The sequence below is a fragment of the Pseudorasbora parva genome, unplaced genomic scaffold, assembly GCF_024679245.1.
Source record: "Pseudorasbora parva isolate DD20220531a unplaced genomic scaffold, ASM2467924v1 scaffold_33, whole genome shotgun sequence".
In the NCBI taxonomy this organism is placed as follows: Eukaryota; Metazoa; Chordata; class Actinopteri; order Cypriniformes; family Gobionidae; genus Pseudorasbora; species Pseudorasbora parva.
Window position 1 is genome coordinate 584,382 of NW_027125104.1, and position 23,707 is coordinate 608,088.

The window sequence follows — 23,707 nt, forward strand, 5'->3', positions numbered from 1 at the left end:
CGGTTTGGGAGCTACGAGCCATTTCGTACTTTCGGTGGCTGTAGCGCCACCGCCGGGCCCATCGGGGGGCCAGCCTTGGTGATGTTGTAGAGCGAGTGGCTAGTACCATCCCTCAAAGTTTCAGGTCTCTACGACGTACGGCCTTTGCCAACCCTCCCCCCCCTCACCGCTTCCCAGATGGGCGTCGCCTTTGCCGGCTCCCCTGCCGCTGCGTCATTGTGTCATCGCTTCTCGGCCTTTTGGCTAAGATCAAGTGTAGTATCTGTTCTTATCAGTTTAATATCTGATACGTCCCCTATCCGGGGACTGCATATTAAATTGTTTTTTGGCACATGGAGCCGGAACCGGGGCTTGCTCCGTCCACTCCACGCATCGACCTGGTATTGCAGTGCTTCCAGGAACGGTGTGCTTCCCCTTTTTGGGGACTGCGAATTGTTGTGACTAATAGAAGAACCAACAACACCACTGGACTTTTGTCAGAGAATACAGAAATACGCAGGAAGCGCATACAGAATGACGATGAGGTGACCGTTGACGATGACCGTGCCACAGAGGAAGCAGCAAGCTGCGGTCATATGAGCATAGGGAAAAAAGAAGAACAAAAGCGTCGGTTGCCGGCCGGCTGACTCATCACCGTCACAGCACGTTTTTTGATGTCCCTCTTATTTGAGAGTCTTTACCAACGAGCTGATGAGTCGAATCGGGGGTTTGTGTTGGATGGATTAGGGACACCTGATTCAAATCAAGGTCACGCACGCACGCAGCAGTCAAGCAATGGAAGGTGCCCCGTCCTTCCTTTTCTTGGGGGAGGGGAAGGTCACCGTGTTTGAGGATGGCGAAGGGGGATAGGGCGCCTCTGCCTGGAGGCCAGGCAACTCATACTTACCTGGCAGGGGAGACACCATGATCAGGAAGGTGGTTCACCCAGGGTGAGGCTCGGCCATTGCACTCCGGTTGTGCTGACCCCTGCGAATTCCCCAAATGTGGGAATCTCGACTGCATAATTTATGGTAGTGGGGGACTGCGTTCGCGCTCTCCCCTGTACACACTGGTTAAAAGCAGATAGCGTGGAGGGAAAAAGCGTGCGGTTCTTGACGCTTGTGGCGCCGCCCACTGCCCCAAAGGGTGAAGTTGCACCAGTTTTGTTATGTTTCTGTCTCTTTCTGCTGTGTCAGCCAGTGACCCGGAGAGTTCAGAGAACTGAACTGCGTCTGTTTTCATCGAGGTTGTCGAAACCTGTGACCGGTTTGCCGAATGTGGTTTTTCCCACAAACTTTGATATTCAACGGACGAGTTGATTGACAGCAGTGGTCCCAAAGGCAAAGTTGTTCGGATGGAGGTTTTCTGTCGTATGGTACGACTGTCTCGTGCGCGTGCTGTGAAAAAGCACGCGACATACGTTCGCCTATAGCCGCTCTCATGTTGTTGCTTTTTCATTTTAAAGCGCCACTAGGTGGCCATTCACCGCGTCCTTTCTCGCCTGACCCCAGACTGAGCCCGTGCACGGGTGTACCGGCTTGGGTGAAATTGTCTCGTTCCGTCCAAGAGCTATAGCCGTTCTAGCAGACCCCGCCTCGCCCAGCCCGTAGGTTTCGGCCTGCCGCCGCCAAGCTGAATCGAAATTCCCACTTTTTTTCCGATCTGGACGGACAGTCAGACTCCAGAGAATCTTTCTGCACTGGTTTGGGCCAGATCGGGCAAAAGACCTAGGACTAGTGTGCAAAAGTAGGTTTTTCACAAAATCCCAAATACCCGAAAATTTCGCCAGCGCAACCTTCGAATCCGAGGCATGCGTCTCGCTCGGCTCGAGCCAAGGATTCCGATGATATAAGACACTTGGTTCTGCGGCGTGCGGTTTGGGAGCTACGAGCCATTTCGTACTTTCGGTGGCTGTAGCGCCACCGCCGGGCCCATCGGGGGGCCAGCCTTGGTGATGTTGTAGAGCGAGTGGCTAGTACCATCCCTCAAAGTTTCAGGTCTCTACGACGTACGGCCTTTGCCAACCCTCCCCCCCCTCACCGCTTCCCAGATGGGCGTCGCCTTTGCCGGCTCCCCTGCCGCTGCGTCATTGTGTCATCGCTTCTCGGCCTTTTGGCTAAGATCAAGTGTAGTATCTGTTCTTATCAGTTTAATATCTGATACGTCCCCTATCCGGGGACTGCATATTAAATTGTTTTTTGGCACATGGAGCCGGAACCGGGGCTTGCTCCGTCCACTCCACGCATCGACCTGGTATTGCAGTGCCTCCAGGAACGGTGTGCTTCCCCTTTTTGGGGACTGCGAATTGTTGTGACTAATAGAAGAACCAACAACACCACTGGACTTTTGTCAGAGAATACAGAAATACGCAGGAAGCGCATACAGAATGACGATGAGGTGACCGTTGACGATGACCGTGCCACAGAGGAAGCAGCAAGCTGCGGTCATATGAGCATAGGGAAAAAAGAAGAACAAAAGCGTCGGTTGCCGGCCGGCTGACTCATCACCGTCACAGCACGTTTTTTGATGTCCCTCTTATTTGAGAGTCTTTACCAACGAGCTGATGAGTCGAATCGGGGGTTTGTGTTGGATGGATTAGGGACACCTGATTCAAATCAAGGTCACGCACGCACGCAGCAGTCAAGCAATGGAAGGTGCCCCGTCCTTCCTTTTCTTGGGGGAGGGGAAGGTCACCGTGTTTGAGGATGGCGAAGGGGGATAGGGCGCCTCTGCCTGGAGGCCAGGCAACTCATACTTACCTGGCAGGGGAGACACCATGATCAGGAAGGTGGTTCACCCAGGGCGAGGCTCGGCCATTGCACTCCGGTTGTGCTGACCCCTGCGAATTCCCCAAATGTGGGAATCTCGACTGCATAATTTATGGTAGTGGGGGACTGCGTTCGCGCTCTCCCCTGTACACACTGGTTAAAAGCAGATAGCGTGGAGGGAAAAAGCGTGCGGTTCTTGACGCTTGTGGCGCCGCCCACTGCCCCAAAGGGTGAAGTTGCACCAGTTTTGTTATGTTTCTGTCTCTTTCTGCTGTGTCAGCCAGTGACCCGGAGAGTTCAGAGAACTGAACTGCGTCTGTTTTCATCGAGGTTGTCGAAACCTGCGACCGGTTTGCCGAATGTGGTTTTTCCCACAAACTTTGATATTCAACGGACGAGTTGATTGACAGCAGTGGTCCCAAAGGCAAAGTTGTTCGGATGGAGGTTTTCTGTCGTATGGTACGACTGTCTCGTGCGCGTGCTGTGAAAAAGCACGCGACATACGTTCGCCTATAGCCGCTCTCATGTTGTTGCTTTTTCATTTTAAAGCGCCACTAGGTGGCCATTCACCGCGTCCTTTCTCGCCTGACCCCAGACTGAGCCCGTGCACGGGTGTACCGGCTTGGGTGAAATTGTCTCGTTCCGTCCAAGAGCTATAGCCGTTCTAGCAGACCCCGCCTCGCCCAGCCCGTAGGTTTCGGCCTGCCGCCGCCAAGCTGAATCGAAATTCCCACTTTTTTTCCGATCTGGACGGACAGTCAGACTCCAGAGAATCTTTCTGCACTGGTTTGGGCCAGATCGGGCAAAAGACCTAGGACTAGTGTGCAAAAGTAGGTTTTTCACAAAATCCCAAATACCCGAAAATTTCGCCAGCGCAACCTTCGAATCCGAGGCATGCGTCTCGCTCGGCTCGAGCCAAGGATTCCGATGATATAAGACACTTGGTTCTGCGGCGTGCGGTTTGGGAGCTACGAGCCATTTCGTACTTTCGGTGGCTGTAGCGCCACCGCCGGGCCCATCGGGGGGCCAGCCTTGGTGATGTTGTAGAGCGAGTGGCTAGTGCCATCCCTCAAAGTTTCAGGTCTCTACGACGTACGGCCTTTGCCAACCCTCCCCCCCCTCACCGCTTCCCAGATGGGCGTCGCCTTTGCCGGCTCCCCTGCCGCTGCGTCATTGTGTCATCGCTTCTCGGCCTTTTGGCTAAGATCAAGTGTAGTATCTGTTCTTATCAGTTTAATATCTGATACGTCCCCTATCCGGGGACTGCATATTAAATTGATTTTTGGCACATGGAGCCGGAACCGGGGCTTGCTCCGTCCACTCCACGCATCGACCTGGTATTGCAGTGCCTCCAGGAACGGTGTGCTTCCCCTTTTCGGGGACTGCGAATTGTTGTGACTAATAGAAGAACCAACAACACCACTGGACTTTTGTCAGAGAATACAGAAATACGCAGGAAGCGCATACAGAATGACGATGAGGTGACCGTTGACGATGACCGTGCCACAGAGAAAGCAGCAAGCTGCGGTCATATGAGCATAGGGAAAAAAGAAGAACAAAAGCGTCGGTTGCCGGCCGGCTGACTCATCACCGTCACAGCACGTTTTTTGATGTCCCTCTTATTTGAGAGTCTTTACCAACGAGCTGATGAGTCGAATCAGGGGTTTGTGTTGGATGGATTAGGGACACCTGATTCAAATCAAGGTCACGCACGCACGCACGCAGCAGTCAAGCAATGGAAGGTGCCCCGTCCTTCCTTTTCTTGGGGGAGGGGAAGGTCACCGTGTTTGAGGATGGCGAAGGGGGATAGGGCGCCTCTGCCTGGAGGCCAGGCAACTCATACTTACCTGGCAGGGGAGACACCATGATCAGGAAGGTGGTTCACCCAGGGCGAGGCTCGGCCATTGCACTCCGGTTGTGCTGACCCCTGCGAATTCCCCAAATGTGGGAATCTCGACTGCATAATTTATGGTAGTGGGGGACTGCGTTCGCGCTCTCCCCTGTACACACTGGTTAAAAGCAGATAGCGTGGAGGGAAAAAGCGTGCGGTTCTTGACGCTTGTGGCGCCGCCCACTGCCCCAAAGGGTGAAGTTGCACCAGTTTTGTTATGTTTCTGTCTCTTTCTGCTGTGTCAGCCAGTGACCCGGAGAGTTCAGAGAACTGAACTGCGTCTGTTTTCATCGAGGTTGTCGAAACCTGCGACCGGTTTGCCGAATGTGGTTTTTCCCACAAACTTTGATATTCAACGGACGAGTTGATTGACAGCAGTGGTCCCAAAGGCAAAGTTGTTCGGATGGAGGTTTTCTGTCGTATGGTACGACTGTCTCGTGCGCGTGCTGTGAAAAAGCACGCGACATACGTTCGCCTATAGCCGCTCTCATGTTGTTGCTTTTTCATTTTAAAGCGCCACTAGGTGGCCATTCACCGCGTCCTTTCTCGCCTGACCCCAGACTGAGCCCGTGCACGGGTGTACCGGCTTGGGTGAAATTGTCTCGTTCCGTCCAAGAGCTATAGCCGTTCTAGCAGACCCCGCCTCGCCCAGCCCGTAGGTTTCGGCCTGCCGCCGCCAAGCTGAATCGAAATTCCCACTTTTTTTCCGATCTGGACGGACAGTCAGACTCCAGAGAATCTTTCTGCACTGGTTTGGGCCAGATCGGGCAAAAGACCTAGGACTAGTGTGCAAAAGTAGGTTTTTCACAAAATCCCAAATACCCGAAAATTTCGCCAGCGCAACCTTCGAATCCGAGGCATGCGTCTCGCTCGGCTCGAGCCAAGGATTCCGATGATATAAGACACTTGGTTCTGCGGCGTGCGGTTTGGGAGCTACGAGCCATTTCGTACTTTCGGTGGCTGTAGCGCCACCGCCGGGCCCATCGGGGGGCCAGCCTTGGTGATGTTGTAGAGCGAGTGGCTAGTGCCATCCCTCAAAGTTTCAGGTCTCTACGACGTACGGCCTTTGCCAACCCTCCCCCCCCTCACCGCTTCCCAGATGGGCGTCGCCTTTGCCGGCTCCCCTGCCGCTGCGTCATTGTGTCATCGCTTCTCGGCCTTTTGGCTAAGATCAAGTGTAGTATCTGTTCTTATCAGTTTAATATCTGATACGTCCCCTATCCGGGGACTGCATATTAAATTGATTTTTGGCACATGGAGCCGGAACCGGGGCTTGCTCCGTCCACTCCACGCATCGACCTGGTATTGCAGTGCCTCCAGGAACGGTGTGCTTCCCCTTTTCGGGGACTGCGAATTGTTGTGACTAATAGAAGAACCAACAACACCACTGGACTTTTGTCAGAGAATACAGAAATACGCAGGAAGCGCATACAGAATGACGATGAGGTGACCGTTGACGATGACCGTGCCACAGAGAAAGCAGCAAGCTGCGGTCATATGAGCATAGGGAAAAAAGAAGAACAAAAGCGTCGGTTGCCGGCCGGCTGACTCATCACCGTCACAGCACGTTTTTTGATGTCCCTCTTATTTGAGAGTCTTTACCAACGAGCTGATGAGTCGAATCAGGGGTTTGTGTTGGATGGATTAGGGACACCTGATTCAAATCAAGGTCACGCACGCACGCACGCAGCAGTCAAGCAATGGAAGGTGCCCCGTCCTTCCTTTTCTTGGGGGAGGGGAAGGTCACCGTGTTTGAGGATGGCGAAGGGGGATAGGGCGCCTCTGCCTGGAGGCCAGGCAACTCATACTTACCTGGCAGGGGAGACACCATGATCAGGAAGGTGGTTCACCCAGGGCGAGGCTCGGCCATTGCACTCCGGTTGTGCTGACCCCTGCGAATTCCCCAAATGTGGGAATCTCGACTGCATAATTTATGGTAGTGGGGGACTGCGTTCGCGCTCTCCCCTGTACACACTGGTTAAAAGCAGATAGCGTGGAGGGAAAAAGCGTGCGGTTCTTGACGCTTGTGGCGCCGCCCACTGCCCCAAAGGGTGAAGTTGCACCAGTTTTGTTATGTTTCTGTCTCTTTCTGCTGTGTCAGCCAGTGACCCGGAGAGTTCAGAGAACTGAACTGCGTCTGTTTTCATCGAGGTTGTCGAAACCTGCGACCGGTTTGCCGAATGTGGTTTTTCCCACAAACTTTGATATTCAACGGACGAGTTGATTGACAGCAGTGGTCCCAAAGGCAAAGTTGTTCGGATGGAGGTTTTCTGTCGTATGGTACGACTGTCTCGTGCGCGTGCTGTGAAAAAGCACGCGACATACGTTCGCCTATAGCCGCTCTCATGTTGTTGCTTTTTCATTTTAAAGCGCCACTAGGTGGCCATTCACCGCGTCCTTTCTCGCCTGACCCCAGACTGAGCCCGTGCACGGGTGTACCGGCTTGGGTGAAATTGTCTCGTTCCGTCCAAGAGCTATAGCCGTTCTAGCAGACCCCGCCTCGCCCAGCCCGTAGGTTTCGGCCTGCCGCCGCCAAGCTGAATCGAAATTCCCACTTTTTTTCCGATCTGGACGGACAGTCAGACTCCAGAGAATCTTTCTGCACTGGTTTGGGCCAGATCGGGCAAAAGACCTAGGACTAGTGTGCAAAAGTAGGTTTTTCACAAAATCCCAAATACCCGAAAATTTCGCCAGCGCAACCTTCGAATCCGAGGCATGCGTCTCGCTCGGCTCGAGCCAAGGATTCCGATGATATAAGACACTTGGTTCTGCGGCGTGCGGTTTGGGAGCTACGAGCCATTTCGTACTTTCGGTGGCTGTAGCGCCACCGCCGGGCCCATCGGGGGGCCAGCCTTGGTGATGTTGTAGAGCGAGTGGCTAGTGCCATCCCTCAAAGTTTCAGGTCTCTACGACGTACGGCCTTTGCCAACCCCCCCCCCCCTCACCGCTTCCCAGATGGGCGTCGCCTTTGCCGGCTCCCCTGCCGCTGCGTCATTGTGTCATCGCTTCTCGGCCTTTTGGCTAAGATCAAGTGTAGTATCTGTTCTTATCAGTTTAATATCTGATACGTCCCCTATCCGGGGACTGCATATTAAATTGATTTTTGGCACATGGAGCCGGACCCGGGGCTTGCTCCGTCCACTCCACGCATCGACCTGGTATTGCAGTGCCTCCAGGAACGGTGTGCTTCCCCTTTTTGGGGACTGCGAATTGTTGTGACTAATAGAAGAACCAACAACACCACTGGACTTTTGTCAGAGAATACAGAAATACGCAGGAAGCGCATACAGAATGACGATGAGGTGACCGTTGACGATGACCGTGCCACAGAGAAAGCAGCAAGCTGCGGTCATATGAGCATAGGGAAAAAAGAAGAACAAAAGCGTCGGTTGCCGGCCGGCTGACTCATCACCGTCACAGCACGTTTTTTGATGTCCCTCTTATTTGAGAGTCTTTACCAACGAGCTGATGAGTCGAATCAGGGGTTTGTGTTGGATGGATTAGGGACACCTGATTCAAATCAAGGTCACGCACGCACGCACGCAGCAGTCAAGCAATGGAAGGTGCCCCGTCCTTCCTTTTCTTGGGGGAGGGGAAGGTCACCGTGTTTGAGGATGGCGAAGGGGGATAGGGCGCCTCTGCCTGGAGGCCAGGCAACTCATACTTACCTGGCAGGGGAGACACCATGATCAGGAAGGTGGTTCACCCAGGGCGAGGCTCGGCCATTGCACTCCGGTTGTGCTGACCCCTGCGAATTCCCCAAATGTGGGAATCTCGACTGCATAATTTATGGTAGTGGGGGACTGCGTTCGCGCTCTCCCCTGTACACACTGGTTAAAAGCAGATAGCGTGGAGGGAAAAAGCGTGCGGTTCTTGACGCTTGTGGCGCCGCCCACTGCCCCAAAGGGTGAAGTTGCACCAGTTTTGTTATGTTTCTGTCTCTTTCTGCTGTGTCAGCCAGTGACCCGGAGAGTTCAGAGAACTGAACTGCGTCTGTTTTCATCGAGGTTGTCGAAACCTGCGACCGGTTTGCCGAATGTGGTTTTTCCCACAAACTTTGATATTCAACGGACGAGTTGATTGACAGCAGTGGTCCCAAAGGCAAAGTTGTTCGGATGGAGGTTTTCTGTCGTATGGTACGACTGTCTCGTGCGCGTGCTGTGAAAAAGCACGCGACATACGTTCGCCTATAGCCGCTCTCATGTTGTTGCTTTTTCATTTTAAAGCGCCACTAGGTGGCCATTCACCGCGTCCTTTCTCGCCTGACCCCAGACTGAGCCCGTGCACGGGTGTACCGGCTTGGGTGAAATTGTCTCGTTCCGTCCAAGAGCTATAGCCGTTCTAGCAGACCCCGCCTCGCCCAGCCCGTAGGTTTCGGCCTGCCGCCGCCAAGCTGAATCGAAATTCCCACTTTTTTTCCGATCTGGACGGACAGTCAGACTCCAGAGAATCTTTCTGCACTGGTTTGGGCCAGATCGGGCAAAAGACCTAGGACTAGTGTGCAAAAGTAGGTTTTTCACAAAATCCCAAATACCCGAAAATTTCGCCAGCGCAACCTTCGAATCCGAGGCATGCGTCTCGCTCGGCTCGAGCCAAGGATTCCGATGATATTTCCGATGCAACCATTGCACTCCGGTTGTGCTGACCCCTGCGAATTCCCCAAATGTGGGAATCTCGACTGCATAATTTATGGTAGTGGGGGACTGCGTTCGCGCTCTCCCCTGTACACACTGGTTAAAAGCAGATAGCGTGGAGGGAAAAAGCGTGCGGTTCTTGACGCTTGTGGCGCCGCCCACTGCCCCAAAGGGTGAAGTTGCACCAGTTTTGTTATGTTTCTGTCTCTTTCTGCTGTGTCAGCCAGTGACCCGGAGAGTTCAGAGAACTGAACTGCGTCTGTTTTCATCGAGGTTGTCGAAACCTGCGACCGGTTTGCCGAATGTGGTTTTTCCCACAAACTTTGATATTCAACGGACGAGTTGATTGACAGCAGTGGTCCCAAAGGCAAAGTTGTTCGGATGGAGGTTTTCTGTCGTATGGTACGACTGTCTCGTGCGCGTGCTGTGAAAAAGCACGCGACATACGTTCGCCTATAGCCGCTCTCATGTTGTTGCTTTTTCATTTTAAAGCGCCACTAGGTGGCCATTCACCGCGTCCTTTCTCGCCTGACCCCAGACTGAGCCCGTGCACGGGTGTACCGGCTTGGGTGAAATTGTCTCGTTCCGTCCAAGAGCTATAGCCGTTCTAGCAGACCCCGCCTCGCCCAGCCCGTAGGTTTCGGCCTGCCGCCGCCAAGCTGAATCGAAATTCCCACTTTTTTTCCGATCTGGACGGACAGTCAGACTCCAGAGAATCTTTCTGCACTGGTTTGGGCCAGATCGGGCAAAAGACCTAGGACTAGTGTGCAAAAGTAGGTTTTTCACAAAATCCCAAATACCCGAAAATTTCGCCAGCGCAACCTTCGAATCCGAGGCATGCGTCTCGCTCGGCTCGAGCCAAGGATTCCGATGATATTTCCGATGCAACCATTGCACTCCGGTTGTGCTGACCCCTGCGAATTCCCCAAATGTGGGAATCTCGACTGCATAATTTATGGTAGTGGGGGACTGCGTTCGCGCTCTCCCCTGTACACACTGGTTAAAAGCAGATAGCGTGGAGGGAAAAAGCGTGCGGTTCTTGACGCTTGTGGCGCCGCCCACTGCCCCAAAGGGTGAAGTTGCACCAGTTTTGTTATGTTTCTGTCTCTTTCTGCTGTGTCAGCCAGTGACCCGGAGAGTTCAGAGAACTGAACTGCGTCTGTTTTCATCGAGGTTGTCGAAACCTGCGACCGGTTTGCCGAATGTGGTTTTTCCCACAAACTTTGATATTCAACGGACGAGTTGATTGACAGCAGTGGTCCCAAAGGCAAAGTTGTTCGGATGGAGGTTTTCTGTCGTATGGTACGACTGTCTCGTGCGCGTGCTGTGAAAAAGCACGCGACATACGTTCGCCTATAGCCGCTCTCATGTTGTTGCTTTTTCATTTTAAAGCGCCACTAGGTGGCCATTCACCGCGTCCTTTCTCGCCTGACCCCAGACTGAGCCCGTGCACGGGTGTACCGGCTTGGGTGAAATTGTCTCGTTCCGTCCAAGAGCTATAGCCGTTCTAGCAGACCCCGCCTCGCCCAGCCCGTAGGTTTCGGCCTGCCGCCGCCAAGCTGAATCGAAATTCCCACTTTTTTTCCGATCTGGACGGACAGTCAGACTCCAGAGAATCTTTCTGCACTGGTTTGGGCCAGATCGGGCAAAAGACCTAGGACTAGTGTGCAAAAGTAGGTTTTTCACAAAATCCCAAATACCCGAAAATTTCGCCAGCGCAACCTTCGAATCCGAGGCATGCGTCTCGCTCGGCTCGAGCCAAGGATTCCGATGATATAAGACACTTGGTTCTGCGGCGTGCGGTTTGGGAGCTACGAGCCATTTCGTACTTTCGGTGGCTGTAGCGCCACCGCCGGGCCCATCGGGGGGCCAGCCTTGGTGATGTTGTAGAGCGAGTGGCTAGTACCATCCCTCAAAGTTTCAGGTCTCTACGACGTACGGCCTTTGCCAACCCTCCCCCCCCTCACCGCTTCCCAGATGGGCGTCGCCTTTGCCGGCTCCCCTGCCGCTGCGTCATTGTGTCATCGCTTCTCGGCCTTTTGGCTAAGATCAAGTGTAGTATCTGTTCTTATCAGTTTAATATCTGATACGTCCCCTATCCGGGGACTGCATATTAAATTGATTTTTGGCACATGGAGCCGGAACCGGGGCTTGCTCCGTCCACTCCACGCATCGACCTGGTATTGCAGTGCCTCCAGGAACGGTGTGCTTCCCCTTTTTGGGGACTGCGAATTGTTGTGACTAATAGAAGAACCAACAACACCACTGGAATTTTGTCAGAGAATACAGAAATACGCAGGAAGCGCATACAGAATGACGATGAGGTGACCGTTGACGATGACCGTGCCACAGAGAAAGCAGCAAGCTGCGGTCATATGAGCATAGGGAAAAAAGAAGAACAAAAGCGTCGGTTGCCGGCCGGCTGACTCATCACCGTCACAGCACGTTTTTTGATGTCCCTCTTATTTGAGAGTCTTTACCAACGAGCTGATGAGTCGAATCAGGGGTTTGTGTTGGATGGATTAGGGACACCTGATTCAAATCAAGGTCAGGCACGCACGCACGCAGCAGTCAAGCAATGGAAGGTGCCCCGTCCTTCCTTTTCTTGGGGGAGGGGAAGGTCACCGTGTTTGAGGATGGCGAAGGGGGATAGGGCGCCTCTGCCTGGAGGCCAGGCAACTCATACTTACCTGGCAGGGGAGACACCATGATCAGGAAGGTGGTTCACCCAGGGCGAGGCTCGGCCATTGCACTCCGGTTGTGCTGACCCCTGCGAATTCCCCAAATGTGGGAATCTCGACTGCATAATTTATGGTAGTGGGGGACTGCGTTCGCGCTCTCCCCTGTACACACTGGTTAAAAGCAGATAGCGTGGAGGGAAAAAGCGTGCGGTTCTTGACGCTTGTGGCGCCGCCCACTGCCCCAAAGGGTGAAGTTGCACCAGTTTTGTTATGTTTCTGTCTCTTTCTGCTGTGTCAGCCAGTGACCCGGAGAGTTCAGAGAACTGAACTGCGTCTGTTTTCATCGAGGTTGTCGAAACCTGCGACCGGTTTGCCGAATGTGGTTTTTCCCACAAACTTTGATATTCAACGGACGAGTTGATTGACAGCAGTGGTCCCAAAGGCAAAGTTGTTCGGATGGAGGTTTTCTGTCGTATGGCACGACTGTCTCGTGCGCGTGCTGTGAAAAAGCACGCGACATACGTTCGCCTATAGCCGCTCTCATGTTGTTGCTTTTTCATTTTAAAGCGCCACTAGGTGGCCATTCACCGCGTCCTTTCTCGCCTGACCCCAGACTGAGCCCGTGCACGGGTGTACCGGCTTGGGTGAAATTGTCTCGTTCCGTCCAAGAGCTATAGCCGTTCTAGCAGACCCCGCCTCGCCCAGCCCGTAGGTTTCGGCCTGCCGCCGCCAAGCTGAATCGAAATTCCCACTTTTTTTCCGATCTGGACGGACAGTCAGACTCCAGAGAATCTTTCTGCACTGGTTTGGGCCAGATCGGGCAAAAGACCTAGGACTAGTGTGCAAAAGTAGGTTTTTCACAAAATCCCAAATACCCGAAAATTTCGCCAGCGCAACCTTCGAATCCGAGGCATGCGTCTCGCTCGGCTCGAGCCAAGGATTCCGATGATATAAGACACTTGGTTCTGCGGCGTGCGGTTTGGGAGCTACGAGCCATTTCGTACTTTCGGTGGCTGTAGCGCCACCGCCGGGCCCATCGGGGGGCCAGCCTTGGTGATGTTGTAGAGCGAGTGGCTAGTACCATCCCTCAAAGTTTCAGGTCTCTACGACGTACGGCCTTTGCCAACCCTCCCCCCCCTCACCGCTTCCCAGATGGGCGTCGCCTTTGCCGGCTCCCCTGCCGCTGCGTCATTGTGTCATCGCTTCTCGGCCTTTTGGCTAAGATCAAGTGTAGTATCTGTTCTTATCAGTTTAATATCTGATACGTCCCCTATCCGGGGACTGCATATTAAATTGATTTTTGGCACATGGAGCCGGAACCGGGGCTTGCTCCGTCCACTCCACGCATCGACCTGGTATTGCAGTGCCTCCAGGAACGGTGTGCTTCCCCTTTTTGGGGACTGCGAATTGTTGTGACTAATAGAAGAACCAACAACACCACTGGAATTTTGTCAGAGAATACAGAAATACGCAGGAAGCGCATACAGAATGACGATGAGGTGACCGTTGACGATGACCGTGCCACAGAGAAAGCAGCAAGCTGCGGTCATATGAGCATAGGGAAAAAAGAAGAACAAAAGCGTCGGTTGCCGGCCGGCTGACTCATCACCGTCACAGCACGTTTTTTGATGTCCCTCTTATTTGAGAGTCTTTACCAACGAGCTGATGAGTCGAATCAGGGGTTTGTGTTGGATGGATTAGGGACACCTGATTCAAATCAAGGTCAGGCACGCACGCACGCAGCAGTCAAGCAATGGAAGGTGCCCCGTCCTTCCTTTTCTTGGGGGAGGGGAAGGTCACCGTGTTTGAGGATGGCGAAGGGGGATAGGGCGCCTCTGCCTGGAGGCCAGGCAACTCATACTTACCTGGCAGGGGAGACACCATGATCAGGAAGGTGGTTCACCCAGGGCGAGGCTCGGCCATTGCACTCCGGTTGTGCTGACCCCTGCGAATTCCCCAAATGTGGGAATCTCGACTGCATAATTTATGGTAGTGGGGGACTGCGTTCGCGCTCTCCCCTGTACACACTGGTTAAAAGCAGATAGCGTGGAGGGAAAAAGCGTGCGGTTCTTGACGCTTGTGGCGCCGCCCACTGCCCCAAAGGGTGAAGTTGCACCAGTTTTGTTATGTTTCTGTCTCTTTCTGCTGTGTCAGCCAGTGACCCGGAGAGTTCAGAGAACTGAACTGCGTCTGTTTTCATCGAGGTTGTCGAAACCTGCGACCGGTTTGCCGAATGTGGTTTTTCCCACAAACTTTGATATTCAACGGACGAGTTGATTGACAGCAGTGGTCCCAAAGGCAAAGTTGTTCGGATGGAGGTTTTCTGTCGTATGGCACGACTGTCTCGTGCGCGTGCTGTGAAAAAGCACGCGACATACGTTCGCCTATAGCCGCTCTCATGTTGTTGCTTTTTCATTTTAAAGCGCCACTAGGTGGCCATTCACCGCGTCCTTTCTCGCCTGACCCCAGACTGAGCCCGTGCACGGGTGTACCGGCTTGGGTGAAATTGTCTCGTTCCGTCCAAGAGCTATAGCCGTTCTAGCAGACCCCGCCTCGCCCAGCCCGTAGGTTTCGGCCTGCCGCCGCCAAGCTGAATCGAAATTCCCACTTTTTTTCCGATCTGGACGGACAGTCAGACTCCAGAGAATCTTTCTGCACTGGTTTGGGCCAGATCGGGCAAAAGACCTAGGACTAGTGTGCAAAAGTAGGTTTTTCACAAAATCCCAAATACCCGAAAATTTCGCCAGCGCAACCTTCGAATCCGAGGCATGCGTCTCGCTCGGCTCGAGCCAAGGATTCCGATGATATAAGACACTTGGTTCTGCGGCGTGCGGTTTGGGAGCTACGAGCCATTTCGTACTTTCGGTGGCTGTAGCGCCACCGCCGGGCCCATCGGGGGGCCAGCCTTGGTGATGTTGTAGAGCGAGTGGCTAGTACCATCCCTCAAAGTTTCAGGTCTCTACGACGTACGGCCTTTGCCAACCCTCCCCCCCCTCACCGCTTCCCAGATGGGCGTCGCCTTTGCCGGCTCCCCTGCCGCTGCGTCATTGTGTCATCGCTTCTCGGCCTTTTGGCTAAGATCAAGTGTAGTATCTGTTCTTATCAGTTTAATATCTGATACGTCCCCTATCCGGGGACTGCATATTAAATTGATTTTTGGCACATGGAGCCGGAACCGGGGCTTGCTCCGTCCACTCCACGCATCGACCTGGTATTGCAGTGCCTCCAGGAACGGTGTGCTTCCCCTTTTTGGGGACTGCGAATTGTTGTGACTAATAGAAGAACCAACAACACCACTGGAATTTTGTCAGAGAATACAGAAATACGCAGGAAGCGCATACAGAATGACGATGAGGTGACCGTTGACGATGACCGTGCCACAGAGAAAGCAGCAAGCTGCGGTCATATGAGCATAGGGAAAAAAGAAGAACAAAAGCGTCGGTTGCCGGCCGGCTGACTCATCACCGTCACAGCACGTTTTTTGATGTCCCTCTTATTTGAGAGTCTTTACCAACGAGCTGATGAGTCGAATCAGGGGTTTGTGTTGGATGGATTAGGGACACCTGATTCAAATCAAGGTCAGGCACGCACGCACGCAGCAGTCAAGCAATGGAAGGTGCCCCGTCCTTCCTTTTCTTGGGGGAGGGGAAGGTCACCGTGTTTGAGGATGGCGAAGGGGGATAGGGCGCCTCTGCCTGGAGGCCAGGCAACTCATACTTACCTGGCAGGGGAGACACCATGATCAGGAAGGTGGTTCACCCAGGGCGAGGCTCGGCCATTGCACTCCGGTTGTGCTGACCCCTGCGAATTCCCCAAATGTGGGAATCTCGACTGCATAATTTATGGTAGTGGGGGACTGCGTTCGCGCTCTCCCCTGTACACACTGGTTAAAAGCAGATAGCGTGGAGGGAAAAAGCGTGCGGTTCTTGACGCTTGTGGCGCCGCCCACTGCCCCAAAGGGTGAAGTTGCACCAGTTTTGTTATGTTTCTGTCTCTTTCTGCTGTGTCAGCCAGTGACCCGGAGAGTTCAGAGAACTGAACTGCGTCTGTTTTCATCGAGGTTGTCGAAACCTGCGACCGGTTTGCCGAATGTGGTTTTTCCCACAAACTTTGATATTCAACGGACGAGTTGATTGACAGCAGTGGTCCCAAAGGCAAAGTTGTTCGGATGGAGGTTTTCTGTCGTATGGTACGACTGTCTCGTGCGCGTGCTGTGAAAAAGCACGCGACATACGTTCGCCTATAGCCGCTCTCATGTTGTTGCTTTTTCATTTTAAAGCGCCACTAGGTGGCCATTCACCGCGTCCTTTCTCGCCTGACCCCAGACTGAGCCCGTGCACGGGTGTACCGGCTTGGGTGAAATTGTCTCGTTCCGTCCAAGAGCTATAGCCGTTCTAGCAGACCCCGCCTCGCCCAGCCCGTAGGTTTCGGCCTGCCGCCGCCAAGCTGAATCGAAATTCCCACTTTTTTTCCGATCTGGACGGACAGTCAGACTCCAGAGAATCTTTCTGCACTGGTTTGGGCCAGATCGGGCAAAAGACCTAGGACTAGTGTGCAAAAGTAGGTTTTTCACAAAATCCCAAATACCCGAAAATTTCGCCAGCGCAACCTTCGAATCCGAGGCATGCGTCTCGCTCGGCTCGAGCCAAGGATTCCGATGATATAAGACACTTGGTTCTGCGGCGTGCGGTTTGGGAGCTACGAGCCATTTCGTACTTTCGGTGGCTGTAGCGCCACCGCCGGGCCCATCGGGGGGCCAGCCTTGGTGATGTTGTAGAGCGAGTGGCTAGTACCATCCCTCAAAGTTTCAGGTCTCTACGACGTACGGCCTTTGCCAACCCTCCCCCCCCTCACCGCTTCCCAGATGGGCGTCGCCTTTGCCGGCTCCCCTGCCGCTGCGTCATTGTGTCATCGCTTCTCGGCCTTTTGGCTAAGATCAAGTGTAGTATCTGTTCTTATCAGTTTAATATCTGATACGTCCCCTATCCGGGGACTGCATATTAAATTGATTTTTGGCACATGGAGCCGGAACCGGGGCTTGCTCCGTCCACTCCACGCATCGACCTGGTATTGCAGTGCCTCCAGGAACGGTGTGCTTCCCCTTTTTGGGGACTGCGAATTGTTGTGACTAATAGAAGAACCAACAACACCACTGGAATTTTGTCAGAGAATACAGAAATACGCAGGAAGCGCATACAGAATGACGATGAGGTGACCGTTGACGATGACCGTGCCACAGAGAAAGCAGCAAGCTGCGGTCATATGAGCATAGGGAAAAAAGAAGAACAAAAGCGTCGGTTGCCGGCCGGCTGACTCATCACCGTCACAGCACGTTTTTTGATGTCCCTCTTATTTGAGAGTCTTTACCAACGAGCTGATGAGTCGAATCAGGGGTTTGTGTTGGATGGATTAGGGACACCTGATTCAAATCAAGGTCAGGCACGCACGCACGCAGCAGTCAAGCAATGGAAGGTGCCCCGTCCTTCCTTTTCTTGGGGGAGGGGAAGGTCACCGTGTTTGAGGATGGCGAAGGGGGATAGGGCGCCTCTGCCTGGAGGCCAGGCTACTCATACTTACCTGGCAGGGGAGACACCATGATCAGGAAGGTGGTTCACCCAGGGCGAGGCTCGGCCATTGCACTCCGGTTGTGCTGACCCCTGCGAATTCCCCAAATGTGGGAATCTCGACTGCATAATTTATGGTAGTGGGGGACTGCGTTCGCGCTCTCCCCTGTACACACTGGTTAAAAGCAGATAGCGTGGAGGGAAAAAGCGTGCGGTTCTTGACGCTTGTGGCGCCGCCCACTGCCCCAAAGGGTGAAGTTGCACCAGTTTTGTTATGTTTCTGTCTCTTTCTGCTGTGTCAGCCAGTGACCCGGAGAGTTCAGAGAACTGAACTGCGTCTGTTTTCATCGAGGTTGTCGAAACCTGCGACCGGTTTGCCGAATGTGGTTTTTCCCACAAACTTTGATATTCAACGGACGAGTTGATTGACAGCAGTGGTCCCAAAGGCAAAGTTGTTCGGATGGAGGTTTTCTGTCGTATGGCACGACTGTCTCGTGCGCGTGCTGTGAAAAAGCACGCGACATACGTTCGCCTATAGCCGCTCTCATGTTGTTGCTTTTTCATTTTAAAGCGCCACTAGGTGGCCATTCACCGCGTCCTTTCTCGCCTGACCCCAGACTGAGCCCGTGCACGGGTGTACCGGCTTGGGTGAAATTGTCTCGTTCCGTCCAAGAGCTATAGCCGTTCTAGCAGACCCCGCCTCGCCCAGCCCGTAGGTTTCGGCCTGCCGCCGCCAAGCTGAATCGAAATTCCCACTTTTTTTCCGATCTGGACGGACAGTCAGACTCCAGAGAATCTTTCTGCACTGGTTTGGGCCAGATCGGGCAAAAGACCTAGGACTAGTGTGCAAAAGTAGGTTTTTCACAAAATCCCAAATACCCGAAAATTTCGCCAGCGCAACCTTCGAATCCGAGGCATGCGTCTCGCTCGGCTTGAGCCAAGGATTCCGATGATATAAGACACTTGGTTCTGCGGCGTGCGGTTTGGGAGCTACGAGCCATTTCGTACTTTCGGTGGCTGTAGCGCCACCGCCGGGCCCATCGGGGGGCCAGCCTTGGTGATGTTGTAGAGCGAGTGGCTAGTACCATCCCTCAAAGTTTCAGGTCTCTACGACGTACGGCCTTTGCCAACCCTCCCCCCCCTCACCGCTTCCCAGATGGGCGTCGCCTTTGCCGGCTCCCCTGCCGCTGCGTCATTGTGTCATCGCTTCTCGGCCTTTTGGCTAAGATCAAGTGTAGTATCTGTTCTTATCAGTTTAATATCTGATACGTCCCCTATCCGGGGACTGCATATTAAATTGATTTTTGGCACATGGAGCCGGAACCGGGGCTTGCTCCGTCCACTCCACGCATCGACCTGGTATTGCAGTGCCTCCAGGAACGGTGTGCTTCCCCTTTTTGGGGACTGCGAATTGTTGTGACTAATAGAAGAACCAACAACACCACTGGAATTTTGTCAGAGAATACAGAAATACGCAGGAAGCGCATACAGAATGACGATGAGGTGACCGTTGACGATGACCGTGCCACAGAGAAAGCAGCAAGCTGCGGTCATATGAGCATAGGGAAAAAAGAAGAACAAAAGCGTCGGTTGCCGGCCGGCTGACTCATCACCGTCACAGCACGTTTTTTGATGTCCCTCTTATTTGAGAGTCTTTACCAACGAGCTGATGAGTCGAATCAGGGGTTTGTGTTGGATGGATTAGGGACACCTGATTCAAATCAAGGTCAGGCACGCACGCACGCAGCAGTCAAGCAATGGAAGGTGCCCCGTCCTTCCTTTTCTTGGGGGAGGGGAAGGTCACCGTGTTTGAGGATGGCGAAGGGGGATAGGGCGCCTCTGCCTGGAGGCCAGGCAACTCATACTTACCTGGCAGGGGAGACACCATGATCAGGAAGGTGGTTCACCCAGGGCGAGGCTCGGCCATTGCACTCCGGTTGTGCTGACCCCTGCGAATTCCCCAAATGTGGGAATCTCGACTGCATAATTTATGGTAGTGGGGGACTGCGTTCGCGCTCTCCCCTGTACACACTGGTTAAAAGCAGATAGCGTGGAGGGAAAAAGCGTGCGGTTCTTGACGCTTGTGGCGCCGCCCACTGCCCCAAAGGGTGAAGTTGCACCAGTTTTGTTATGTTTCTGTCTCTTTCTGCTGTGTCAGCCAGTGACCCGGAGAGTTCAGAGAACTGAACTGCGTCTGTTTTCATCGAGGTTGTCGAAACCTGCGACCGGTTTGCCGAATGTGGTTTTTCCCACAAACTTTGATATTCAACGGACGAGTTGATTGACAGCAGTGGTCCCAAAGGCAAAGTTGTTCGGATGGAGGTTTTCTGTCGTATGGCACGACTGTCTCGTGCGCGTGCTGTGAAAAAGCACGCGACATACGTTCGCCTATAGCCGCTCTCATGTTGTTGCTTTTTCATTTTAAAGCGCCACTAGGTGGCCATTCACCGCGTCCTTTCTCGCCTGACCCCAGACTGAGCCCGTGCACGGGTGTACCGGCTTGGGTGAAATTGTCTCGTTCCGTCCAAGAGCTATAGCCGTTCTAGCAGACCCCGCCTCGCCCAGCCCGTAGGTTTCGGCCTGCCGCCGCCAAGCTGAATCGAAATTCCCACTTTTTTTCCAATCTGGACGGACAGTCAGACTCCAGAGAATCTTTCTGCACTGGTTTGGGCCAGATCGGGCAAAAGACCTAGGACTAGTGTGCAAAAGTAGGTTTTTCACAAAATCCCAAATACCCGAAAATTTCGCCAGCGCAACCTTCAAATCCGAGGCATGCGTCTCGCTCGGCTCGAGCCAAGGATTCCGATGATATAAGACACTTGGTTCTGCGGCGTGCGGTTTGGGAGCTACGAGCCATTTCGTACTTTCGGTGGCTGTAGCGCCACCGCCGGGCCCATCGGGGGGCCAGCCTTGGTGATGTTGTAGAGCGAGTGGCTAGTACCATCCCTCAAAGTTTCAGGTCTCTACGACGTACGGCCTTTGCCAACCCTCCCCCCCCTCACCGCTTCCCAGATGGGCGTCGCCTTTGCCGGCTCCCCTGCCGCTGCGTCATTGTGTCATCGCTTCTCGGCCTTTTGGCTAAGATCAAGTGTAGTATCTGTTCTTATCAGTTTAATATCTGATACGTCCCCTATCCGGGGACTGCATATTAAATTGATTTTTGGCACATGGAGCCGGAACCGGGGCTTGCTCCGTCCACTCCACGCATCGACCTGGTATTGCAGTGCCTCCAGGAACGGTGTGCTTCCCCTTTTTGGGGACTGCGAATTGTTGTGACTAATAGAAGAACCAACAACACCACTGGAATTTTGTCAGAGAATACAGAAATACGCAGGAAGCGCATACAGAATGACGATGAGGTGACCGTTGACGATGACCGTGCCACAGAGAAAGCAGCAAGCTGCGGTCATATGAGCATAGGGAAAAAAGAAGAACAAAAGCGTCGGTTGCCGGCCGGCTGACTCATCACCGTCACAGCACGTTTTTTGATGTCCCTCTTATTTGAGAGTCTTTACCAACGAGCTGATGAGTCGAATCAGGGGTTTGTGTTGGATGGATTAGGGACACCTGATTCAAATCAAGGTCAGGCACGCACGCACGCAGCAGTCAAGCAATGGAAGGTGCCCCGTCCTTCCTTTTCTTGGGGGAGGGGAAGGTCACCGTGTTTGAGGATGGCGAAGGGGGATAGGGCGCCTCTGCCTGGAGGCCAGGCAACTCATACTTACCTGGCAGGGGAGACACCATGATCAGGAAGGTGGTTCACCCAGGGCGAGGCTCGGCCATTGCACTCCGGTTGTGCTGACCCCTGCGAATTCCCCAAATGTGGGAATCTCGACTGCATAATTTATGGTAGTGGGGGACTGCGTTCGCGCTCTCCCCTGTACACACTGGTTAAAAGCAGATAGCGTGGAGGGAAAAAGCGTGCGGTTCTTGACGCTTGTGGCGCCGCCCACTGCCCCAAAGGGTGAAGTTGCACCAGTTTTGTTATGTTTCTGTCTCTTTCTGCTGTGTCAGCCAGTGACCCGGAGAGTTCAGAGAACTGAACTGCGTCTGTTTTCATCGAGGTTGTCGAAACCTGCGACCGGTTTGCCGAATGTGGTTTTTCCCACAAACTTTGATATTCAACGGACGAGTTGATTGACAGCAGTGGTCCCAAAGGCAAAGTTGTTCGGATGGAGGTTTTCTGTCGTATGGCACGACTGTCTCGTGCGCGTGCTGTGAAAAAGCACGCGACATACGTTCGCCTATAGCCGCTCTCATGTTGTTGCTTTTTCATTTTAAAGCGCCACTAGGTGGCCATTCACCGCGTCCTTTCTCGCCTGACCCCAGACTGAGCCCGTGCACGGGTGTACCGGCTTGGGTGAAATTGTCTCGTTCCGTCCAAGAGCTATAGCCGTTCTAGCAGACCCCGCCTCGCCCAGCCCGTAGGTTTCGGCCTGCCGCCGCCAAGCTGAATCGAAATTCCCACTTTTTTTCCGATCTGGACGGACAGTCAGACTCCAGAGAATCTTTCTGCACTGGTTTGGGCCAGATCGGGCAAAAGACCTAGGACTAGTGTGCAAAAGTAGGTTTTTCACAAAATCCCAAATACCCGAAAATTTCGCCAGCGCAACCTTCGAATCCGAGGCATGCGTCTCGCTCGGCTCGAGCCAAGGATTCCGATGATATAAGACACTTGGTTCTGCGGCGTGCGGTTTGGGAGCTACGAGCCATTTCGTACTTTCGGTGGCTGTAGCGCCACCGCCGGGCCCATCGGGGGGCCAGCCTTGGTGATGTTGTAGAGCGAGTGGCTAGTACCATCCCTCAAAGTTTCAGGTCTCTACGACGTACGGCCTTTGCCAACCCTCCCCCCCCTCACCGCTTCCCAGATGGGCGTCGCCTTTGCCGGCTCCCCTGCCGCTGCGTCATTGTGTCATCGCTTCTCGGCCTTTTGGCTAAGATCAAGTGTAGTATCTGTTCTTATCAGTTTAATATCTGATACGTCCCCTATCCGGGGACTGCATATTAAATTGATTTTTGGCACATGGAGCCGGAACCGGGGCTTGCTCCGTCCACTCCACGCATCGACCTGGTATTGCAGTGCCTCCAGGAACGGTGTGCTTCCCCTTTTTGGGGACTGCGAATTGTTGTGACTAATAGAAGAACCAACAACACCACTGGAATTTTGTCAGAGAATACAGAAATACGCAGGAAGCGCATACAGAATGACGATGAGGTGACCGTTGACGATGACCGTGCCACAGAGAAAGCAGCAAGCTGCGGTCATATGAGCATAGGGAAAAAAGAAGAACAAAAGCGTCGGTTGCCGGCCGGCTGACTCATCACCGTCACAGCACGTTTTTTGATGTCCCTCTTATTTGAGAGTCTTTACCAACGAGCTGATGAGTCGAATCAGGGGTTTGTGTTGGATGGATTAGGGACACCTGATTCAAATCAAGGTCAGGCACGCACGCACGCAGCAGTCAAGCAATGGAAGGTGCCCCGTCCTTCCTTTTCTTGGGGGAGGGGAAGGTCACCGTGTTTGAGGATGGCGAAGGGGGATAGGGCGCCTCTGCCTGGAGGCCAGGCAACTCATACTTACCTGGCAGGGGAGACACCATGATCAGGAAGGTGGTTCACCCAGGGCGAGGCTCGGCCATTGCACTCCGGTTGTGCTGACCCCTGCGAATTCCCCAAATGTGGGAATCTCGACTGCATAATTTATGGTAGTGGGGGACTGCGTTCGCGCTCTCCCCTGTACACACTGGTTAAAAGCAGATAGCGTGGAGGGAAAAAGCGTGCGGTTCTTGACGCTTGTGGCGCCGCCCACTGCCCCAAAGGGTGAAGTTGCACCAGTTTTGTTATGTTTCTGTCTCTTTCTGCTGTGTCAGCCAGTGACCCGGAGAGTTCAGAGAACTGAACTGCGTCTGTTTTCATCGAGGTTGTCGAAACCTGCGACCGGTTTGCCGAATGTGGTTTTTCCCACAAACTTTGATATTCAACGGACGAGTTGATTGACAGCAGTGGTCCCAAAGGCAAAGTTGTTCGGATGGAGGTTTTCTGTCGTATGGTACGACTGTCTCGTGCGCGTGCTGTGAAAAAGCACGCGACATACGTTCGCCTATAGCCGCTCTCATGTTGTTGCTTTTTCATTTTAAAGCGCCACTAGGTGGCCATTCACCGCGTCCTTTCTCGCCTGACCCCAGACTGA

The 23,707-nt window shown here is 53.5% G+C and overlaps 24 non-coding genes and 2 pseudogenes across 24 annotated transcripts; all 26 read left to right on the forward strand.

The window, feature by feature from the left end:
- The first annotated feature begins 223 nt into the window (after positions 1 to 223).
- On the forward strand, positions 224 to 414 carry LOC137066822 (U2 spliceosomal RNA). The gene has a single exon (XR_010902707.1). It is a non-coding gene; the product is annotated as a U2 spliceosomal RNA (small nuclear RNA).
- A 464-nt stretch (positions 415 to 878) lies between these two features.
- Positions 879 to 1,042, forward strand: LOC137067255 (U1 spliceosomal RNA). Its single transcript, XR_010903062.1, has one exon. It is a non-coding gene; the product is annotated as a U1 spliceosomal RNA (small nuclear RNA).
- Positions 1,043 to 2,075: 1,033 nt separating this feature from the next.
- On the forward strand, positions 2,076 to 2,266 carry LOC137066821 (U2 spliceosomal RNA). The gene has a single exon (XR_010902706.1). It is a non-coding gene; the product is annotated as a U2 spliceosomal RNA (small nuclear RNA).
- A 464-nt stretch (positions 2,267 to 2,730) lies between these two features.
- LOC137067098 (U1 spliceosomal RNA) lies at positions 2,731 to 2,894 on the forward strand. Its single transcript, XR_010902920.1, has one exon. It is a non-coding gene; the product is annotated as a U1 spliceosomal RNA (small nuclear RNA).
- A 1,033-nt stretch (positions 2,895 to 3,927) lies between these two features.
- LOC137066622 (U2 spliceosomal RNA) lies at positions 3,928 to 4,118 on the forward strand. Its single transcript, XR_010902526.1, has one exon. It is a non-coding gene; the product is annotated as a U2 spliceosomal RNA (small nuclear RNA).
- A 468-nt stretch (positions 4,119 to 4,586) lies between these two features.
- Positions 4,587 to 4,750, forward strand: LOC137067099 (U1 spliceosomal RNA). Its single transcript, XR_010902921.1, has one exon. It is a non-coding gene; the product is annotated as a U1 spliceosomal RNA (small nuclear RNA).
- A 1,033-nt stretch (positions 4,751 to 5,783) lies between these two features.
- LOC137066623 (U2 spliceosomal RNA) lies at positions 5,784 to 5,974 on the forward strand. The gene has a single exon (XR_010902527.1). It is a non-coding gene; the product is annotated as a U2 spliceosomal RNA (small nuclear RNA).
- Positions 5,975 to 6,442: 468 nt separating this feature from the next.
- Positions 6,443 to 6,606, forward strand: LOC137067101 (U1 spliceosomal RNA). Its single transcript, XR_010902922.1, has one exon. It is a non-coding gene; the product is annotated as a U1 spliceosomal RNA (small nuclear RNA).
- Positions 6,607 to 7,639: 1,033 nt separating this feature from the next.
- On the forward strand, positions 7,640 to 7,830 carry LOC137066793 (U2 spliceosomal RNA). Its single transcript, XR_010902680.1, has one exon. It is a non-coding gene; the product is annotated as a U2 spliceosomal RNA (small nuclear RNA).
- Positions 7,831 to 8,298: 468 nt separating this feature from the next.
- On the forward strand, positions 8,299 to 8,462 carry LOC137067103 (U1 spliceosomal RNA). Its single transcript, XR_010902924.1, has one exon. It is a non-coding gene; the product is annotated as a U1 spliceosomal RNA (small nuclear RNA).
- Positions 8,463 to 9,176: 714 nt separating this feature from the next.
- LOC137067365 (U1 spliceosomal RNA) lies at positions 9,177 to 9,362 on the forward strand (annotated as a pseudogene).
- Positions 9,363 to 10,076: 714 nt separating this feature from the next.
- LOC137067366 (U1 spliceosomal RNA) lies at positions 10,077 to 10,262 on the forward strand (annotated as a pseudogene).
- Positions 10,263 to 11,295: 1,033 nt separating this feature from the next.
- On the forward strand, positions 11,296 to 11,486 carry LOC137066624 (U2 spliceosomal RNA). The gene has a single exon (XR_010902528.1). It is a non-coding gene; the product is annotated as a U2 spliceosomal RNA (small nuclear RNA).
- Positions 11,487 to 11,954: 468 nt separating this feature from the next.
- On the forward strand, positions 11,955 to 12,118 carry LOC137067104 (U1 spliceosomal RNA). The gene has a single exon (XR_010902925.1). It is a non-coding gene; the product is annotated as a U1 spliceosomal RNA (small nuclear RNA).
- A 1,033-nt stretch (positions 12,119 to 13,151) lies between these two features.
- Positions 13,152 to 13,342, forward strand: LOC137066626 (U2 spliceosomal RNA). The gene has a single exon (XR_010902529.1). It is a non-coding gene; the product is annotated as a U2 spliceosomal RNA (small nuclear RNA).
- Positions 13,343 to 13,810: 468 nt separating this feature from the next.
- Positions 13,811 to 13,974, forward strand: LOC137067105 (U1 spliceosomal RNA). The gene has a single exon (XR_010902926.1). It is a non-coding gene; the product is annotated as a U1 spliceosomal RNA (small nuclear RNA).
- A 1,033-nt stretch (positions 13,975 to 15,007) lies between these two features.
- On the forward strand, positions 15,008 to 15,198 carry LOC137066628 (U2 spliceosomal RNA). Its single transcript, XR_010902531.1, has one exon. It is a non-coding gene; the product is annotated as a U2 spliceosomal RNA (small nuclear RNA).
- Positions 15,199 to 15,666: 468 nt separating this feature from the next.
- On the forward strand, positions 15,667 to 15,830 carry LOC137067106 (U1 spliceosomal RNA). The gene has a single exon (XR_010902927.1). It is a non-coding gene; the product is annotated as a U1 spliceosomal RNA (small nuclear RNA).
- A 1,033-nt stretch (positions 15,831 to 16,863) lies between these two features.
- LOC137066629 (U2 spliceosomal RNA) lies at positions 16,864 to 17,054 on the forward strand. Its single transcript, XR_010902532.1, has one exon. It is a non-coding gene; the product is annotated as a U2 spliceosomal RNA (small nuclear RNA).
- A 468-nt stretch (positions 17,055 to 17,522) lies between these two features.
- On the forward strand, positions 17,523 to 17,686 carry LOC137067107 (U1 spliceosomal RNA). The gene has a single exon (XR_010902928.1). It is a non-coding gene; the product is annotated as a U1 spliceosomal RNA (small nuclear RNA).
- A 1,033-nt stretch (positions 17,687 to 18,719) lies between these two features.
- LOC137066630 (U2 spliceosomal RNA) lies at positions 18,720 to 18,910 on the forward strand. The gene has a single exon (XR_010902533.1). It is a non-coding gene; the product is annotated as a U2 spliceosomal RNA (small nuclear RNA).
- Positions 18,911 to 19,378: 468 nt separating this feature from the next.
- Positions 19,379 to 19,542, forward strand: LOC137067108 (U1 spliceosomal RNA). The gene has a single exon (XR_010902929.1). It is a non-coding gene; the product is annotated as a U1 spliceosomal RNA (small nuclear RNA).
- Positions 19,543 to 20,575: 1,033 nt separating this feature from the next.
- LOC137066631 (U2 spliceosomal RNA) lies at positions 20,576 to 20,766 on the forward strand. The gene has a single exon (XR_010902534.1). It is a non-coding gene; the product is annotated as a U2 spliceosomal RNA (small nuclear RNA).
- Positions 20,767 to 21,234: 468 nt separating this feature from the next.
- Positions 21,235 to 21,398, forward strand: LOC137067109 (U1 spliceosomal RNA). Its single transcript, XR_010902930.1, has one exon. It is a non-coding gene; the product is annotated as a U1 spliceosomal RNA (small nuclear RNA).
- Positions 21,399 to 22,431: 1,033 nt separating this feature from the next.
- LOC137066632 (U2 spliceosomal RNA) lies at positions 22,432 to 22,622 on the forward strand. The gene has a single exon (XR_010902535.1). It is a non-coding gene; the product is annotated as a U2 spliceosomal RNA (small nuclear RNA).
- Positions 22,623 to 23,090: 468 nt separating this feature from the next.
- Positions 23,091 to 23,254, forward strand: LOC137067110 (U1 spliceosomal RNA). The gene has a single exon (XR_010902931.1). It is a non-coding gene; the product is annotated as a U1 spliceosomal RNA (small nuclear RNA).
- The last annotated feature ends 453 nt before the right edge of the window (positions 23,255 to 23,707 follow it).